Genomic DNA, 12,299 nt, shown 5'->3' with positions numbered 1-12,299 from the left:
GGGGAGTGAGTTCCATGTTTTAGCAGCCAGGTATGAGAAGGATCTGCCTCCCATGGTGGTCTTGTTGATGCGAGGTACAGTGGCGAGGGCTTGGGTGGAAGACGCAGAAGAAACAGGAAACCGGGAAGGCTGGAAATTCAGGTTCTAAAAACACTAAAAATCAAACGGATGAGTTTTTGGAGAAAATATGGACCGAAATGAGAGACAAATTCGCCATATCAGAAGCAAAGCAAGATAAGATTCAAGAAGTGTGCGAAAAGTTGGATTGTAAACTAAATGCTTTAGGAGAGAGAGTCACAGCCGTGGAGGGGGAAGTAAGCGGATTGAACAGTAGGGTGGAAAGTAACAGGAAAGAACTATACACGCTGAGACAGGAGGGAAAACATATGAGTGAGAAACTGGAATCTCTCGAAAAGCAAGCAAGGAAAAATAATATAAGAATCTTAAACATTCCAGAAAGTCAAGAAGGTACTGATATAAAGAAATTTATTGTAGATCTTCTGGTGGAACACTTTCCATGGAGCGACGCTGAGACTTTGGAAGAAGATATACAGAGAGTCCACAGAGATCCATTTGGAAAGGCCAAAGAGAGAAAAACACCCAGGTAGATTCTTATAAATTTCAAGACTTACACATTAAAAGAAAAGATCCTTGGCGAGGCTCTGAAAAAGGGAAATTTTAGTAAAGGCTCATGGTCCTTCAGAATTAGATCTGATATGTCCAAAGCATCTCAGGACAGACAATGGGAGTTGGGAAAACTTATGCCAGAATTACAATCATTAGGGGCTACAGTACAAATGAAGTTCCCGCCCTCCCTACGGATCATGTGGCGCAATAAAATGAGGAATATCAGAGACCCTGAAGAAGTGAAAAATCTGCTCATTTTAATGAAAGACAATGTCCGAATGGAAACCCCTACATGTTGAAATGGATTCAAAGGCAAAAAAAACCCCAAAAAAACACAACAAAATATTCGTAAATAATTGTGACTAGGTGACGGCGCAAAGTAAATAAAATAAACATTCCAGGTCTAGTTTCGAGGAGTCCAAAGGGGTTAAGATGGAAACCCCAAGAAAAGAAGAAGGAGGCTTGCCCGGGGAGGGTAAGAGCAAAACACAAAATCAAAAAAGTAAAAAAACTCACAAAACAAAAAATGGGTGGGGAGCAAAATGGGGGGAAAAAAACAAAAAATAATCCTCAATATTGAAAAAAATTGGAAAAGAATGGAACATCAACAATTCACTACCAAAGCTATTGAAATCGGCAAACAAAAGATAATAAAAATAAGCAAAAATAATGGGAGACACCAGTAGAAGCATAAAAATATTATGCTGGAATGTTAATGGCATGAGAACGAAAAGTAGAAGGAACAAAATCCTAGAATATCTTAAGGCATCTGAAAGTGAAATTATTATTATACTACAGGAGACACACCTATTGAAAGAGGAATGGGACCAGATAATGAAAAATCTAGGATGGGTGGATATGCATATTTGCACAAACCAAGGGTGCAATATCAAAGGAGTAGCCATTGTTTTTAAAAAAATCCTTAAACGCAATTATGGAATTTTCGGAAGTTGATAGTAAAGGAAGGTGGGCACTAGCAAGAATAAAATTGGGGAACACCGCTTTTACAATAGCAGGCTACTACGGCCCCAACCTTGATGACCCTGAACCATTACAGAAATTGTATACACATCTACTACTAACCAACACTCCAGTAATTCTAGGAGGAGACTTTAATCTCATCTTAGACCCTAAAACTGATAGGTCTCCCCCAGGAAGAAATCCTAATCTTCCTAATTTACCAAAAATGAGGGAGTGGATTGGTATTTACAAGAGAGATTTAGAGCTCGTAGATATATGGAAAGAAAAAGGAGATAAGAGCCAACCCTTCACACTACACAATAAAAAATTAGGACATAGATCTAGAATCGATTTTTTCTTAATAGATAGAAGCATACTGGAAAATGTGACAAAACTAAGCCACATTCCCGCCCATCTATCAGACCACTCCGCCGTACAGTTAACATTACAAATTAACGTAACCCAGATACATAAAAGGTTTACGGTGGAAAGAGCCATGTTTTTAGATCAGGAAATCGTACAAGCACTCAAAGAATCAACAGAAGCCTTTTTCGAAAATAATAAAACAGGAACATCAAAACAAATTGTATGGGACACGTATAAGGCCGTATTAAGGGGCAAGCTACTTAGCCTTGGAACACATAAATCAAAGAAAGCGAAAAAGGAAATAACAGACTTAGAAAAAATCATAAACACCCTAGACTCCCAAATACTAGTGGAAAAAGATCCAGACAAGAAAGAAAGCTTGCAAAAAGATAGACAAAGACAAAAGAACTCCCTTAGTGATATTCTCGAAGAAAGAGTAAGAACTAAGTGGGAAGCAAGCAAGCTGGCAAATCATGAATATGGGGAGGGATGCGGAAAATGGCTTGCATGGAAATTAAAGACCGACGCAGTAAGAAACAAGATCAAGCAAGCATGATCTCAGCGGAAGAAGAAATCAGAAATGAATTTACAAACTTCTTCTCGGAGCTATATACTGAAGATGTCAACCCATCTGAGGAACAGATAGAGGAATATCTAAGAGACATGCCAGTGTTAAAATTATCTGAAGAGGAGAAAAACGAGTTAAATATGGAAATTTCAACTACCGAGGATAAAAACATAATAAAAACCCTGAAGAAAGGAAAAGCTGCAGGCCCAGATGCACTTCCAAATGAGTTGTACCTGTCTTTATTGGATACCTTGGTCCCACATATAACAGAGCTGGTAAACTTATCCTTTAAACAAAAGGAAAAGCTGCCGGATACATGGAACGACGCAGTGATAAAAATCATTTTAAAGCCAGGAAAAGACCCCAAAAAATGTGAATCATACCGGCCGATATCTCTGCTCAATGCAGATTATAAAATATTTACTAAAATAATGGCAACAAGACTGGGAAAGCTTACATCTCAACTTATACACTCAGACCAAAAGGGCTTTACAAAAGGAAGACAATTACATGAATTGACACAAGAACTCATTAGCGCTATAGACATAGCCACGTCAAAAAATACCCCTCTCACAATACTAACTGTCGATGCCGCTAAGGCATTCGATAGAGTAAACTGGGCATTCCTGAATAGTATAATGACTGAAAATAATCTAGGGGACTCCTTTCAACACGCAGTAGGAGAAATTTATAAAAATCCTAGATCAAGAATTCTGGTTAATGGCAGCCTTACGAGTAATATCAAAATTGGCAGGGGCACTAGACAGGGTTGCTCTCTCTCCCCCCTGCTTTTTAACCTATATATAGAACCCTTAGCAAACAAACTCAGAAGCTGTAAGGAAATAACTCCATTTAAATACCAAGGGTGGGAGAAAAAGTTAGCACTCTACGCAGACAATCTGATGCTATTCACAGATGAATATGTAAAATCTAAACCAGTTATTGAAAAAATCATTAGTAATTTTGGACAAGTGTCAGGATACTCAGTAAATCACACAAAAACAGAAATAATGACATGGAACACACACTTTAATAGCCCCAACATAAAACAAGAGATAAAATACTTGGGCATCTTGGTAAATCAAAATTTAGATAAAATACCACAAAACAATCTAAATAGAGTGGCCCGAGAGGTGAGAAAACTGCTTAAAGTATGGTTTAGCCTACCTCTAAGCTTTATATGGAGGTCTAACATCATAAACATGACTATACTCCCAAAATATACCTTTCTGTTCAACACCATTCGATTGGAATTAAAAAAAGTCGCATTAAAAAAGCTGCAGGGAGAGCTTGCAAGTTTTATATGGGCCTCCAAGGGAACCAGAATATCTTGGAAAAAACTCAGGAGGAAAAAAGAGAAAGGAGGAATAGCAAGTCCAGACTTAACAGAATATTATAGGGCTTTTCAATTTAAAAATATACGAGCTCTCCTAAGAATACACCAGTACTACCCGGAATACCTGCAAGCAATGACTGAATCTGAGGACCACTTTCTTTTTAAATTTGTCACCAAAAATACTTCAAGAAAATCAAGCTAAAGATACTAAAGGAAGCAGTTAAACTTTGGATGCAAATTAGAACAATCCTAAAAATCCCCTATTACAGTACAATGGCACCGATATGGAACTCTCCCGGAACTCCGGACTGTTTAAAAGACGCAATGGCCACCCCCTTAAAACAAAACGATAATAAATACTGGGGTCAACTCCTAAATGGGTCAACATTAATCTCATGGGAAGAAATGCATAAGATCTCCAATGGAACAATATCAAAATTCAAGTTTTATCAACTAAGCAGCTGGGCAAAGACAATACCAACACATGATAAAGATAGCAAGACATTAGAAAAAGAAATGATAAAAATCCTACCCATAAACAAGGAGGTAGCAAAATGGTACTGGACCCTTATAACGGAATAAGATGAAAGTTCCCAGATGGTAGACCAAATCTGGGGGAGAGACCTGATTATAGAAGACCTAGTAAATATATGGGAATATTCAATAGAGAAATGTTGGTCAACATTAAAATCCGCGGCACTGAAAAGGAATCATCTTTATACTTTGCATAGAGCCTATTGGACACCGAAAAAACTCTCAAAATTCAAAACGCAGGAATCAAAAAATGCCCTAAATGTGGGGAAGAAAGGGCAGACGATGTCCATATGTTCTGGAGCTGCCCATCCTTAAGAATATTCTGGGAAGAAGTTGGTAGGACGTTAAATTCGATATTTCAAAAACATCTAAAAGTAAGTACAACTCTTATTCTCTTTGGGATTGGTAACACAACAGAGAAAGTTAAATTAACAGTAATGGAAGCAAAGCTACTTTTTGTATTAATGGTGATAGCTAGAAGGGAGATCTGCATTAAGTGGATTGGCCCATCACCTCCGACACATGGAGAGTAGATGAACTCAGCCATCAAGACAAACAAACTAGATAGAAGGGGGAAAACTAGCAAGAGGTTTAAATATTGGGAGATCATGGAAAAACATCTGACCTCTGAGAAAAGGGCAGAACACACTGTCCTATGATTAAAGCGAAAGCATAATCTGGTTAATGAGTATGATACTCATAGAGTAGCCAAGGAAGCTAGCTCCCCTCCTCTCGATTACAGATATGTTTATATATAAATGGCAAAGGAACTCCTCTGACCGAGCAAGATAAGGGAAAACTCCCCAGACAAGAGAGATCATGGGGCAGTGACGGTACAAAAGCTTCAGAGGCAGAAACCAAATTTTCCATACACATAACATTTTCGCTATATGTGGACTTAAAAAAAAAAAAAAAAAAAACTAAGGACATCACTCATTTTTTACAAAAATTGGCAGACACAACTTTGAAGGAAGAAATGATTTTGTGCACTTTGGACGTCAAGGCCCTTTCTACCTCCATCCCCCATGAGGGAGGTATTGAAGCAGTTAAATGGGCTCTTCTTAAACATGACAACATGCAATCCGATAAAGTTTTCATTTTGGAGGTGTTACACTTTTGCCTTCACCACAGTTATTTTGAATGGGACAACACATTTTATTTACAGTTAAAAGGCACTTCAATGGGCTTTGCCGGGGCGCCGGCGAATGCCAATACGTACATGGCGAGATTCGAGGAGATGTATTTGTTGAATGTTGTAGAGTGGTCCAACAACACTTTGCTTTATTGTCGTTATATTGACAATATCTTTTTAATTTGGCACAATAGTGTGGAATTACTCGAGTTTAAAATTGCTGAATTGAACACCTACGATGACAACATCCAGTTTACGAAAACTATTGACCATAGGATGATACCTTTCTTGGATGGATTGGTAAAGATTGACAATGGTCTAATTCACACAGAAGTGTACCACAAATCAACAGATAAAACACTGCTTTACTGTACACAAGATTTCATTCAAGAAATTTGATTAACAATCTCCCTTACTCACAGATGCTGCGAGCCAAAAGAATCTGCTCAGATGAAACCACGTTACAAACAAACTTGAACACTATCAAGCAGAAATACAGCAATAAGCGATATCCAACTACTCTCTTAGAGGAGAAAGTTAAAAAAGTACAAGAACACACTCGAAAAACTTTGTTGAACACTAAAGTCAAAACTAAAACGAATAGACAAATATTCATGTCAAGGTTTTCTACCAGTTCTAACCAGATTAAGAAATGTATCAATACGTACTGGGAGATACTAGCCAATGAAAGCGATTTCAAGGATTTATTTGCAAGTAAACCTATTTTCGCCTACAAGAGATCACGCAACATTAAGTAGATCCTTAAGTTCAGTAACACAGACACGTCGGAAAGCTACAGAGGCACAAGGAAGTGCCAGAATTGTGTTCATTGCAACAATGTAATAGTCAACAATGTCCTTAAGCTCCCACACACTGGAGAAACTGTCATCACTAAACACAGTGCCGTTAGCAACTCAAGTAATTTAATTTATGCAATTAAATGTCCTTGTGCCTATTATATATTGGAAAGACTGAACGCAAGATAAAGATCCGTAGCTCTTAACACAAAAGCACTATTTGGAATAATAATTTAAACAGCAATTTAGCAGTGCATTGGACCACGAACAGACACACTATATCCTAGTTAAAATTTCAGGTCCTCGAAGTGGTGGGGTCCGCGTCTGAAAGGGACATGACTAAAACTCTTCTCCAAAGAGAAGTGTATTGGATTAGACGTCTAGAAACTCAAGATCCCAAAGGGGTTAATGATAGAGTAGATCTAGGTTGTTATCTTTGATTCTGCACCTCAGTATTCAGACCTGTCAAGACTTAGGTGGTGAACTAGGAACAATTTTGGATGAAGAACATTTGCTTTGTGTGTCTAAATATATTATTTACAATGCAATTATGTATGCAATGAAAATGAGGTTGATACCACATGTGCATTTATTGTTATTCCATTAATTTTCCTTCTATTTTCTTCTTGGATCTTTTTCATTTTACATTTTTGTAAGTTTCAATTGACAGCGGTTTTGTCGTGGATTATATATTTTTCCTATTATTGTTGACTGTATGAGCGTTTTTGATATAAGGAGCGTGATTGTGTAGGTATCAGTTACAGATACAGTAGAGTTAAGTCTGGTGTTCTCTGTGCTTTTAAGATGGCGGAGTTAGTTCTTGTAACTACTCTGCGGGCTGTTTACATGGTGCGTGCATCAGTCCGCCGTTTGTTTCCATCGTCTGTTTAACAAGCGTGCGTCGCGTTCCGAGAATACGTTACACCACCGAGAGGTACCAAGAATCAGGCGACTGTACCGGTCAACTTTCCTGTATGCAGGTATGTTGGGGATTGTGTTTCCGTTAGAATCATTCGGTCAGGGTTAGCGATTGGATACAGATTCTTATTGAAACTTTTGTGATTACAGGAGTCGAGTGAATATTACGGCCATTAACGCACCTCCCTGCTGAAGCGATCCCTTTGTTTCCGTGAGGCGGCAGTTTTTGGGAAAATTTAAGGAGTGGCGGACATCCTAGCATAATAGGTATGGTTGGTAGTTGTTTGTTTTATTAGTGGAGAACTAGCATAAACGTGGAATGGTTGGTTACCTTACACTTTGTTGTGTTGCAGTTACTGCGGCCGTTAGAGACGTCGTTGACAGCGATATTTTCATTGGCTATTGGAATTATCATTCTTTGACTTTTCATCACATATTGAGTCATTAAGGTCAGTATTACAGTTATTGAGTCATTAAGGTCAGTATTACAGTTTGCACCCTTATGTCCTAGTAAAACTAAGACCAATCGGTTTTTGAATCAGTGTTCGTATTTTTTTTAGAGCTGGTACGAGTAACAGATCTTAACGTCTTTGGGTACGACTCTTTATACAACGGAGCGTTTTAAAGTGAGTTAACACCGACATCTTGCATGTTTACTATAGTAGTGGAATGAGGCATCTCATACGGAGCGAATCGTTGACTTATCGTTTTTCTTTTATCTCATGAGTTCACTACATCTAATTTCTTCTATCTTCTTTTTTCTTTTTGTGGTGCACTGATTAATATTGTTTTTTGTTGTTATATTTGTGTTTATTAGTACAGCATGTCAAATGTCATATCATTTGGGTCATAATGTTGCAAATTGAAATTTCACGGCATATGTTTTTTTCTGCTTCTGGGATATTGTGAGGTCAATGTAATTTCAAAGTTATATCTGATTTATTTTCATTTTACAGATTGAGCCCCGGACGAAGGGCCTCACGGCCCGAAATGCATAGGGCAATCCTTCAAATACGTGATGGAATCTAAGTGTTACTGATGAATTTGTAATTGTGAATTATGTTTGTGTATTATACAATATGAGTAAAAATTACCAGTTGATGGTTTACCACATTTAGTTGAGTTTGTGTTGCTGATTAAAACAAATGTGGAGGGTTTAATTTTGTACATAAAAAATTTAGAAATGTTGTACCACCAAAAGGTGGATAAGGAACAGTGCACCGAGGCCAAGTGGTTCCACTTGATTTGGCTTAGAGTTTGTTTCAACACAATAGGGACATTGTGTACACCTAGGCAGCATGCTTTGTTAGAAATGGAATAGAAGGTAGATAAATCTTAATTAATAAAGGAGTGCCCCTCTTCCCATTAAATCAATAGTTCTACCACCCATATACGTACCTAAGGTTAATACTGGACATTCTAAGCATGAGACCACGCCACAAACAATCACCTAAGCCTGCAGATACCACAAATCCAATACATTATAACAAAAGGCTGAACATGCCATTCTCTGTCTTCCAACATATTCCTTATGACAGATTCTGAAATCCAGGACACATGAAGTGATCTTAGTGAAGGACAGTCTAATGGGACAAACAGGGGAAACGTTTATTTATTTATTTTATTTATTTTAGACATTTGTAGAGCGCTCTGCAACCCTGTGGGCATCCTGGCACTAAAAAGATAGCAAGTGGCCATGAGAGAACTGTTAAAGAATATAAAGGGCGATCAACAGAGGAAAGGGTACTGTTACTAAAAGGCAGGATTTTCAGACTTTTGGAAAGACCCAGGTCTTAACTCTTTCACCGAACAACAGACTCTGAATACTCCTGATTTCCAGGGGAAGATGATTCCAGAGGCGGGCTGCTGCCACACTAAAAGCCCCCCCCCCCCCAGGGTAACCTTCTTTGTCCTGGGGACTCTGGCCAAACTGGCAGAAGAGAAGTGGGGAGTGCGTGTAGGTTCATACCATTGAAACCTATCTTGAATCAGCTTGGGACCTTGCCCATGGAGTGCCCAGATTACTATACATAAAGATTTAAACAGGATCCTCTGTGCTACTGGCAGCCAGTGTAACTCTGCTAGTGCTTGTATTGTCGAGGAACGGCATGCTCGACCCAGAGCTAACTTAGCTTCTGCCGCCTGGATACTCTGGAGCCTGGTAATCAGGTATCCAGGGGATTCCAGAAGCAGGGCATTACAGTAATCCAGGTGGCTCAATATGATACTCCTGACTACCGTAGTTCGTGCCTGGGCTGGCAACAGCGGTAGCACTTTCCGGAATCCTCGGATGAGAGTATAACAGCCTCCCACCGGTTTATTAACATGAGATTCCAGGTTTAATTTCTCGTTAAAGCTAACCCCCAGGTTGCGTATAGGGTTCACTGGTGTCAGCATGCCATCCGAGGTTATGGGCCAAAAGTCAGTTGGCAAGGCTCGAGGAACCCCCCACCCCACCTTGCATTGCAAAATCTCAGTTTTTTTGTTATTAAACTGGAGCGAGTTCTCCTTCAGCCATTTCACCATTTCTCGCATGCATGCATGCGTGAAAGCTATCCAGTGAGTCCACCTGGTCACCATCAAGGGATACCATAAGCTGCGTATCGTCAGCGTAGTGGATCACGCTAAAGTTATGTGCCTTGATGATCTCCAGCATCACTCAGTATATCTACATAATGCCATATCAGGATTAAACCACAATGGCTCACTCATTATTCAAATATAATATCCATGGTTTGAAGCCTTAGTGCTTTAAAACTCTCAGATATCTTTAAACTCTACAAGAACTGAGCTGAACTCTGCACAGAGCAATAAGCTATCAGGTACAATATCCAGTGTGTATTAATTTCAACATGTCTGAGAGAGAACTCTTGATCTAGGAAATGTTATTTTAGTGGATCTTGTTTTAACACAGTGTTTTTATAGAAAGGTTTGAGTTATTTTTGCTGTGTACATGATTGTTACTAATCACATAATACATTTTGATTGATTGAAAGTTCTTAGTTCGGTCCATGTCACCTCCACTCATCCAATGCACACATTTTAGAAACTTAAATGATGCAACTTTGTGCTTCAGAATTTGAACAAATAAATGTTCATCTTGGGTTATCGCGACTCATCTGTCTATGAACTGAGAGTCCTCATGTTATTATGTGCACTTGTTGTGACTTCTAAAGTACCCGCCCAGGCACCTGTTAATCTAAGGATGAGAAATGCAAATAAGGCACAGAGACACGCATGTACTATAAGAGACACTGTAATAAACTTGGTACATGGGAATAAGGCAGCAGTACCCTCTACATATTACATGCCAGTCACACATCCTACTGTAATGAACTTGCTATATATTATAAAAGCACAGCAGTATCCTCTACTTACATGTCAAGGGCATGCAGGAAACTGTAATACACTTGATATATGTGAACAGGATAGTGGTACCCCCCAACATATTACATGTCATGTCAAGGACATGCTGGGAACTGTAATGATCTTGACAGCGGTACCCTCAACATATTTCATGCCAAGGGTATGCAGGTAACTGTAATGAACTTGGGAGATTGGAACAGGACAGCAGAACCCACAACATATTACATATCAAGGGTACACAGGGAACCGTAATGAACTTGACATAATTGAACAGTGCAGCAGTACCCTAAAAAAATTGCATGGCGAGACATGCTGGGAACTGTAATAAACTTATCATTTGTAAACTTAGCAGTGGAACCCTCAAGATATCACATGCCATGGGTAGACAGGTACCTGTAATGAACTTGATATCTGTGAAGAAGACAGCTGTCCCCATAACATATTACACGCCAATGGTACGGAGGGAACTATAAGGGATTTGATGTTTATGTGAAAATGAGAGCGGTATCCTCAACATATTACTTGTCAAGGATATGCTGGGAACTAGAATGATTTTGGCCTATTTAAACAGGACAGCAGTACCCTCAACATATTTCATGCCAAGGCTATGCATGGAACTGTAATGAACTTGGGAGATGTGAACAGGACAGCAGAACTCTCAACATATTACATGGCAAGGGCATGCTGGAAACTGTAATGAACTTGATATATGTGAACATGACAGAGGTACCCTCAACATATTACACACCAAGGACACACAGGTAACTTTAATTAACATAGTATATCTGAAACGTATAGCTGTAACCTCAACATATTACATGCCAAGGACACACATGAATTGTAATGAACTTGGTATATGTAAACAGGACAGCAGTACCCTCAACATACTACATGCCAAAGACACAAAGGAAACTGTAATGAGCTTGGTATATGTAAACAAGACAGCTGTTCCCGCAACACATTATATGCCAATGACATGCTGGGTACTGCAATGAACTTGGCATGTGTAAACAGGACAGCAGTGCCCTCAACATATTACATGCAAGGGACACATAAGTAACTGTAATGAACTTGGTATATGTGAACAGGACAGTGGTACCCTCAAAATACTACCTGCCAGAGACATCCAGGTCTACTACATGTGCCCCTCTTACACTGTGGAATCTGCGTGTATGTTGGATGGACAGTGTACATGGTGGATCTGCCTTTGCTCGGTATTAAATTCCTAAACTCCTCATAATTGAACCTGTGCAGCAGAAGTTCAGCAGTTTGACATACAAAGAGTCTTTCCTGTCAGCTAAACCTTTGCTGGATGCCTCTTCAGCAGGGGCGGCTCATTCGCAATGGCGGGGGAGTGTCGCCCCACTGGCTCAGAGCCAGCATGTGAAAGATCAAATGATATACTATAATTGTTTTATTTTTAATTTGTGGGCTCTGACCCAGCGTCTGCAGGGAGGGGCGGGGTCGGGGCCACGGGGGGAGGACTTATTTGCGCACTTATAAGTGAGCATGTGTGTTTGGGAGGCCGTCTTAGACTGGACAAACACACATGTGCACGTAGGTCTCTCCAACCGAGCTGTATTGAACAGCTGGGTTGGAGAAACAGCACAGACTCCCTGCCCTGAGCAGAGCATCAAACCAGCACGCTCAGGGCAATCCCTGAGCTGTTCTCATAGCATGAGAGCAGCACGGAGA

General features: G+C 39.5%; 1 protein-coding gene across 1 annotated transcript in view; it reads right to left on the bottom strand.

Annotated features, from left to right (window-relative positions):
• The window catches only part of LOC144770902 (sulfotransferase 6B1-like), a 288,918-nt gene that overhangs the window by 105,260 nt on the left and 171,359 nt on the right, over nt 1-12,299 (bottom strand). The window lies entirely within an intron of this gene.

This window comes from Lissotriton helveticus, chromosome 7 (genome assembly GCF_964261635.1).
Source record: "Lissotriton helveticus chromosome 7, aLisHel1.1, whole genome shotgun sequence".
NCBI classification, from domain to species: domain Eukaryota; kingdom Metazoa; phylum Chordata; class Amphibia; order Caudata; family Salamandridae; genus Lissotriton; species Lissotriton helveticus.
Note: the sequence above shows the minus strand (reverse complement) of the source record. Positions and strands in the feature narration are given on the sequence as shown.